The 9,285-nt window shown below is 41.2% G+C and overlaps 1 pseudogene; it reads right to left on the bottom strand.

The window, feature by feature from the left end:
• Positions 1 to 634: 634 nt before the first annotated feature.
• On the bottom strand, positions 635 to 4,769 carry LOC101118678 (rho GTPase-activating protein 12-like; annotated as a pseudogene).
• Positions 4,770 to 9,285: the final 4,516 nt, after the last annotated feature.

Genomic DNA, 9,285 nt, shown 5'->3' with positions numbered 1-9,285 from the left:
CCCTGCACTGGCTTATGATAAATTCAACTCTAGTATATCACAGTGTTTTAAGTACTATTAGTGTGCTGCTATGTTACACAGTGAAGACAGCCAGCCTTCATCAAGGGATGCTGTCTGGGTTGTAATGGGTCCTAGCACTCAGACTGCCACTGCATGCAGAAACCCTGGAAAAGATATACACGGGTTTCAAAACAGACATACTTCACTTTGTGTTAAATGCCCAGGAGCATTTTAAAAATAACTGATTGTAAGTGTTGTTCTATCAAGTAATGAATCTATCAAATAGTGAGAAGAAATTCTATGTTATCCAGTTTGAGGAGAAAAAAAAAATGTATTCCTACCAAATTATCCAGTGTATATGACTGGTTAGAATTGCAAGTTTTTTTCTACTGAAATTCAGAGTGTGAAATGCAAACATTCAGAATAAAATTAATTCAAAAGTACACACAGGTTTATCAGCTTGCAACAAAGCAGCAAATAACACACATCTGGTCCCTTCCATTCTCTTCTGGTCCCTCAGAAAAGTGCAAAAGAAAAGAGTCACTGCTTGGTCCAAATGTAAAATACTTCAGGTATGAGGATCTGGAATCTGATGAAATCCAGCTTCTATTTCACAGGTGGTCTTCAGTAAGTGTCAGCATCCAAAGATGGAATTTTTCTCGAGAAGAATTAATTCTATGATTTTATTCTGGTAGACAGTGCGGACCACTATGTTACCAGTCTCCTTCTCTGGCTTGAGCAGAGTGGGATCTAAAACAATCGCTATGCTCTGATAGGTCATTTGGTTTTCCCCTCCATTTTCTATAACTCTTTTGAGATGTCTGAACAGAATTTGCATTGTGTCCTGATTTGACTTTGGTAACTGTTTGATCAGGTCCTTCACAGCAGAGACACACTGTCGTAGTTCTTGTTTAATTGCATTAACAAAATCATTAAAGTGATTAAGTGTAAAGAGAGGTTCTGGTAATTCTCAAAAAAACATTTTGAGGGCTCCAGTGCTGACATGAATATCTTCCCATTTACTATCCTTCAAGTCCAATTTCTCATCATGCTTGACTGCAAACCTCAGCTTCTGGATCACTGCTAGGTTGCCATTAACTCTGTAAATCCCATCAACATCCAGCCCATATTGCTCAACATGTTCAATATGCATAATTTCACAAAATTTGGCACTGTGCTATTCTCTCTCTGACACAGATTAGCAAGACTTGCTCCAAATACCTGATCTTTAATATAAACTTTTTCACGAACAGCTTGCAAAGTGGGGCATTGTGTAAGAATCTTAAGTTTTTCTTGTTTTTCTTCTGTTCTGAAGAATCTATGATAGATACTTTCATGGAAAGCAATTTGTTTGGCTCCTTCTGATCCTTTTCTTTATCATGCTTTTCAATTCCTGGTGAATCTCGTATCTCCTGTTTGATTGCTTCATTGGGTTCTACTGTCTGATTACTGATAGTACTACTGAGAACATTAAACCAATCATTTATAACAGTGACACTGTCAGACTGAATCAGCAATTCTGTTCCTTGACAGGTTTTCAGCTCAAATACATTCTTTTTGCTGGATTTATCTTTTGAAGCCATCGCAATGGTCGCTCCCTTAAGGTCCACTATAAACTCTGGTTTGTAAGGTCCACTATAAACTCTGGTTTGGACTGATTACTCCCAAAACAACTTGTGCTACTTCCTTGAGTTTTGGTGAAGAGAAAAGATGAACCCTGCAAAATGGCCCAAGAAGACAACCAGTCTTTTGAAACTTTTTTCCCATTTTTAGTAATTTTTGTTACATTTAATAATCCATATGTCTCTCTTAATGACAAGTGTCAAGAGAAATATGGATTACTAAATGTAATGTTCAGTCTCCTTTATGGTCCAAACTCTCACATCCATACATGACTACTGGAAATCAGCAAGTGAGGAGTCCTAAAGGAATTGGACCCAGGGCTGAAAAGTTTTAGTTGGGAGTTTAGCTTTCAGTTCAGTTCATTTCAGTCACTCAGTTGTGTCTGACTCTTTGTGACCCCATGGACTGCAGCATGCCAAACCTCCCTGTTCACCACCAACTCCCATAGCCTGCTCAAACTCATGTCCATTGAGTCAGTTTTGCCATCCAACCATCTCATCCTCTGTCACCCCCTTCTCCTCCCACCTTCAATCTTTCCCAGAATGAGGATCTTTTCTTTTTTTTGTTGTTGTTATTTGTGTGGCCTTTATTTGTATTTGAGTCTTTGCTCACACAGTTTATTTTCAAATGAGTCAGTTCTTCACATCAGGTGGCCAAAGTATTGCAGTTTCAGCTTCAGCATCAGTCCTTCCAATGAATGTTCAGGACTGATTTCCTTTAGGATGGACTGGTTGGACATCCTTGCTGTTCAAGGGACTCTCAAGAGTCTTCTCCAACATTATTGTTCAAATGCATTAAGTCTTCAGCACTCAGGTTTCTTTATAGTCCAACTCTCACATCCATACATGATCACTAGAAAAACCATAGCTTTGACTAGATGGACCTTTGGTGGCAAAGTAACATCTCTGCTTTTTAATATCCTGTCTTTTTCTTCCAAGGAGCAAGTGTCTTTTAACTTCATTGCTGCAGCCACCATCTGAAGTTATTTTGGAGCCCCCCCCCCCAAAAAAAAATGAAGTCTGTCACTGTTTCCATTGTTTCTCCATCTATTTGCCATGAAGTGATGGGACCAGATGCCATGATCTTTGTTTTCTCAATGTTGAGTTTTAAGCCAACTTTTTACTCTCTTCTTTCACTTTCATTAAGAGGCTCTTTAGTTCTTCTTTGCTTTCTGCCGTAAGTGTGGTGTCATCTGCATATCTGAGGTTACTTATATTTCTCCTGGAAATCTTTATTCCAGCTGTGCTTCATCCAGTCCAGCACTTCTCATGATGTACTCTGCATATAAGTTACATAAACAGAGTGACAATATACATCCTTGATGTACTCCTTTTCCTATTTGGAACCAGCCTCTTGTTCCATGTCCACTTCTAACTGTTGCTTCTTGACCTGCATACAGATTTCTCAGAAGGCTGGTTAGGTGGTCTGGTATTCCCATCTCTTTCAGAATTTTCCACAGTTTGTTGTGATCCATACAGTCAAAGGCTTTGGCATAGGCAATAAATCAGAAATAGATGTTTTTCTGGAATTCTCTTGCTTTTTTAATGATCCAACAAATGTTGGCAATTTGATCTCTGGTTCCTCTGCCTTTTCTAAATCCAGCTTGACCATCTGGAAGTTCATAGTTTATGTACTGTTGAAGCCTGGCTTACAGAATTTTGAGCATTACTTTCCTAGCATGTGAGATGAGTATTCTTTGGTATTGCCTTTCTTTGGGATTGGAATGAAAATTGACCTTTTCCAGTCCTGTGGTCACTGCTGAGTTTTGCAAATTTGCTGGCATATTGAGTGCAGCACTTTCATAGCATCATCTTTGAGGATTTGAAATAGCTCAACTGGAATTCCATCACCTCCACTAGCTTTGTTCGTAGTGATGCTTCCTAAGTAAGGTCCACTTGACTTCGCATCCCAGGATGTCTGGCTCTAGGTGAGTGATTATCTGTGTCGTGAAGATCTGGATTGGTTTTAGGAAAGGTCAAAACAAGAAGGCAGGCTCAACTTGTAGAACAACTATGAGGCTTAGAACATGCAAAGTAAACATAAAGGAAGAATAAGAGCCAGGAGTGAATGGACCATTAGATACAAAGCACCAGAGGTCCATTGACTTCCTAATCTCCCCTATTCAGTGGACATGTATTACTTATTTTCTCATTCACAAAACTCTCTCTTCCCTGGAGAGTTACCTTTGACCTCTCCTTCTCCTTTATCTTCTCTATCAAAATAAACATGATGTTCTATTGAGTCTCTCTCAGAACTATTTTTTTCAAATCTCTCCCCTCCATTCCATTGCTTCTTTCACTGTCTTAATGTCATCCCTCATCACTTAGCATCAGAACACTACTGTAATCCCTTTTTAACTACTACTTCTGCAAAACTCCTATCCCATTTCTACACTAACACCAGAGTATCTGAAGTCTTAAATCTAACCAAGTCTTTCCACTGCTGAAAATCCTTCTAGTATCCAAATGTCTTGGCCTTTGTCAATTGCTGAATACAAATGTGGCCACATTAATACTCTTACCAAAGTCACAATAGCTCTCAGCTTCTACCTGTTTCAATGTAGAAAGTTCAGCCTTTTACAGAACATTTCTAGAAACCCCCAGGGTGCCTGTAGTTGTCCATAAATCCTTCCTAGTCATCTCTTATTGATGCTGATGTCTGAGCCAGGATTCTGCAACCTGAGATCTATAAAGTGCCTAGGAAAAAGCACTTCAACCTGAAGTTTGTGCTGGTGAAGTCACTATCACCTAGGGGTTCTGACCCTTAGAAACTATTATGTGAGTGAGCTATGTGGCATATTATTTGAACACCCACTAGTAGAATGTGGCTACTACCACAGTCTCTGTCAAGCTAATTCCCAACATGCACAGGTCAATAATAAAAGATGTCAGAAATAGGGGACCCCTGCTGTTCATTCCACAGTTTTCAGTCTATGACAGGGCAAGTGACTACCCAGCCTTCCAAGCAGATATGACTACCCTCGGAGGGACTCTCCCTGCAAACACCCACCCCAGAGGAGCATCAGCCAGGCATTCCTTCTACTCTGTGAGACCAAATATGAATGAGGAAAACCCTCAGGCCAAATTCCCCTCCTCTTACCTCACAGAGAAGCTCATCTCAGGAATATCTCTTCTCACTCTGCTCATCTTCTAGGATGTGTCCTCCTACCTCACAGAGAAGCTCATCTCAGGAATATCTCTTCTCACTCTGCTCATCTTCTAGGATGTGCATATTGTCCTGAGAACTGGGAAAAGTGCCAGAAGAATAGGGATGCTTTGGCTAAGAATTCACTCAGAATATCTATATACCACAATGACATCCACAATGGCTCAGTGGTAAAGAATCTGTCTGCCAGTGTAGGAGATGCAGGAGACATGGGTTTGATCCCTGGGTCGGGAAGATCCCCTGGAGAAGAAAATGGCAACCCACTCCAGTATTCTTGCCTGGGAAATTCCAAGGGCAGAGGAGCCCCATGGGCTACAGCTCACGGGGTCACAAAAAGTAAGACACGACTTAGCAACTGAGTATGCACGCATCTATATACCACATACAGCTAGCCAAAGATGGAAACAAATTTAAGAACACCTACATACAACATAATCTTTGCCAGACACTGCTTTAAGCATTTTAGTACCATGTAAGATAGAATATAGTGATAGAGAAGAGTGGAAAAGATAGAGGAGAGATAAAATAGAGAAGAGTGAAAAAGTTGCCTTAAAACTTAACATTCAATGGGGCGGTCCTAAGATGGTAGAGGAATAGGACGGGGAGACCACTTTCTCCCCTACAAATTCATCAAAAAATCATTTGAATGCTGAACAATTACCACATAACAACTTCTGAATGCTGGTGGAGGACACCAGGCACCCAGAAAGGCAGCCCATTGTCTTCAAAAGGAGGTAGGACAAAATAAAAAAGATAAAAAGAGAGGCAAAAGAGTTAGGGACGGAGACCCGTCCCACGGAGGGAGTTGTAAAAGAGGAGAAGCTTCCAAATACCTGGAAACCCTCTCACCAGTGGGTCTGTAGGGAGTTCTGGAATCTCAGAGGGCAATATAACTGAGAGGAAAAAATAAATAAAACCCACAGATTACATGCCTAACTGCAACTATTAGCGGAGAAGTAGCCCAGACGCTTGTGTAGGCCAGCAGCAAGCGGGGGCTGAACAGGGAGGTGTGGGCTGCATTGCTTAGGGTAAGAACCAGGCCTGAATGCCCTGAGGGCAATCTGAGGAAGCTAACGTGAGATAGCAACCCAAATGGTGGGATATCCAGAGAGACAGAAAAAAAAAAAAGAGAGAGAGAGAGAGGAAAGAGACAGAGAGATCTTCCTCACAAGAAGCTCTAACCTAAGGCACTGCATGTCCGCTCACAGAACAAAGGACTAAGCGAATACCAGAGAAGAGCTAGCCAGCTGAAGACCGGCCCATCCCCTGCCAGAGGCAGGGAGGCAGGTGGGCAACAGCCAGAGCTGGAAAGCGAGGGGCAAACCTGGCCCTGGAGATAGCATCTTCTACCAAACTGCGAGCAGGCTCCTAGTTGCTAACCAAGTCTTCCTGGGATCCTGGATGATTGACATCCACCAGGAGGGTTGCAACCTGAGATCATCTCTCCAGAAGAGACATGCAGCACACCTGAGAAGGCACTCCCACTGCGCATCCAGAAAACTGAGTGGCTGGGACGGGGCAGGTGATAAGATGCACTGTCCCACCTGGGGAGACTGCACTCACCAAGCACCTTGTCACCTGAACTGCTCGGACCTGAGAAGGGCACAAAACGCAGGCCCAACCGAGTCTGTGCCTTTGTGGAGTACCTGAAAACCTGAACCTGAGTGGCTTAGACCTGGGAAGTGCACATAACCCAGGGACAGCCTTAGACAGTTTCCCTGCAGAACAACCTGGAACCTGAGCAATGTAGACCAGGAAAGCACACACACCGTGAGCGGAGGCAAACCCAGTGTGGTCCAGACATGGAAAGCACTCCACACATGCTAGTGATATTTGTTTGCAGTGTTCCTCCCTCCCGGCAGCACAATTAAACAAGAGAGCCTAAATAAATGACCACCTTTGCTCCCTTGTGTCAGGGAAGAAGTTAGATACTGAAGAAACTTGCAAACAGAGGAAGCCAAAATAAACAAAGAAGATGAAACCACTTTGGAAGTGACAGGTGCAACAGATTAAAACCCTGTAGTTAGCATTGGCTACACTGTAAGGGACCTATAGACCTTGAGAAGAAGTATAAGCTGGAACAAGGAATTATCTGAAACTGAACTGACCCCACACTGGCCTCAAGAGCTCCAGAGAAATTCCTAGATATATTATACTATTATCATTTTTGAATTTTTTTTATTTTTAAGTTCTTTACTACTCCTTTAATTTTCATTTTTAAAACCTATTATTACATAGCAAAAAAGACCCTGTTTTTAAAGCAATTTTCTTATATATATATTTATATAATTTTTGCAATTTTATTTTTTTTAATATTGTATTTTTGAGAGTATAACCTCTACTTTAGATTTTTAATCTTCGCTTTTTGGTATTTGTTATCAACTCTGCACTTTTTAAGAATCCAATCTTTGGTACCCTTTTTTACTTAGGAGTGTGTTTACTGACTTCACTGCTCTCTCCCATTTTGACTCTCCTTTTTCTTCCCCAGGTCACCTCTATCTCCTCCCTCCCCCTTCTCTTCTCTACTTAACTCTGTGAATGTCTTTGGGTGTTCCGGGCTGTGGAGAACACTTAGGGAACTGATCACAGGCTAGACTGGCCTCTCTCCTTTTGACTCACCCTCCTCTCCTCCTGGTCACCTCTATCTTCTTCCTCCTTCTTTTCTTCTCTATGGAACTCTGTGAAACTCTTTGGATGTTCAAGACTGTGGAGAGCAAATAGGGAATTGATTACTGGCTAGATTGTTCTATCCCCTTTTGATTCCCGCTCTTCTCTTTCTGGTCACCTCTATCTCCATCCTCCCTCTTCTCTTCTCCATGTAACTCTGTGAATCTCTCTGGTTGTCCCCTACTGTGGAGAATCTTTTCACCATTAACCTAGATGTTTTATCATCAGTGCTGTATTGATGAAGTCTTGAGGCTACTGTAAGAATAAGACTGAAAGCCAGAGGCAGGAGGCCTAAATCCCAAACTTGAGAACACCAGAAAATTTCTGACTCCAGGGACCATTAATCGACAAGAGCTCATGCAAAGGCTCCATACCTACAATGAAACCAAGCTCCACCTAAGAGCCAAGAAGTTTCAGAGCAAGACATACCAAGCTAATTCTCCAACAATGCAGGAACCTAACCACAAGCACAAAAATACAGACGGCAAACCCATAGACACCTCAAAACTCACTACTGGACACTTCATTGCACTCCAGAGAGAAGATATCCAGCTCCACCCACCAGAACACCAATGCAAGCTTTCCTAACCAGGAAACCTTGACAAGCCACTCGTCCAGCCCCACCCACAGGGAGGAAACTCCACAATAAAGAGTAACCACAAACTTCTGGCATACAGAAAGACCACCCCAAACACAGCAACCTAAACAAGATGAAAAGGCAGAGAAATAGTCAGCAGGTAAAGGAATATGATAAAAGCCTACCAAACCAAACAAAAGAGGAAGAGATAGGGAGCCTACCTGAAAAAGAATTGAGAATAATGGTAGTAAAAATAATCCAAAATCTTGAAAACAAAATTGAGTTCCAGATAAATAGTCTGGAGACAAGGATTGAGATGATGCAAGAAAAGTTTAACAAGGACCTAGAAGAAATAAAAAAGAGTAAATCAATAATGAATAATGCAGTAACTGAGATCAAAAGCACTCTGGAGGTAACCAACAGCAGAATAACAAAGGCAGAAGATAGGATAAGTGAGGTGGAAGATAGAATGGTAGAAATAAATAAAGCAGAGAGAAAAAAAGAAAAAATAATTAAAAGAAATCAGGACAGCTTCAGAGAATTCTGGGACAATGTGAAATGCCCCAACATTCAAATCGTAGGAGTCCCGGAAGAAGAAGACAAAAAGAAAGGCCATTAGAAAATACTTGAGGAGATAATAGTTGAAAACTTCCCTAAAATTGGGAAGGAAATAGCCACCCAACTCCAAGAAAACCAGAGAGTCCCAAACAGGATAAACCCAAGGCAAAACACCCCAAGACACATATTTATCAAATTAATGAAGATCAAACACAAAGAACAAATATTAAAAGCAGCAAGGGAAAAGCAACATTAACTCATAAGGGGATCCCCGTAAGGATACCAGTTGATCTTTCAATAGAAACTCTTCAAGTCAGAAGGGAATGGCATGACATATTTAAAGTGATGAAAGAGGAAAAACCTACAACTCAGATTACTGTACCCAGCAAGGATCTCATTCACATATGAAAGAGAAATCAAAAGCATTATAGACAAGCAAAATCTCAGAGAATTCAGCACTCCCAAACCAGCTCTTCAACAAATGCTACAGGATCTTCTCTAGACAGGAAACACAGAAAAGGTTTATAAACTCAAACCCAAATCAACAAAGTAAATGGCAATGGGACCATATTTATCAATAATTACATTAAACGTCAATGGGTTGAATGCCTCAATCAAAAGACAAAGACTGGCTGAATGGATACAAAAACAAAACCCCTATACATGCTGCCTACAAGAGATCCACCTCAAACCTA

Source organism: Ovis aries, chromosome X (genome assembly GCF_016772045.2).
Source record: "Ovis aries strain OAR_USU_Benz2616 breed Rambouillet chromosome X, ARS-UI_Ramb_v3.0, whole genome shotgun sequence".
In the NCBI taxonomy this organism is placed as follows: Eukaryota; Metazoa; Chordata; class Mammalia; order Artiodactyla; family Bovidae; genus Ovis; species Ovis aries.
This window is presented reverse-complemented; position numbering and strand designations above follow the sequence as displayed.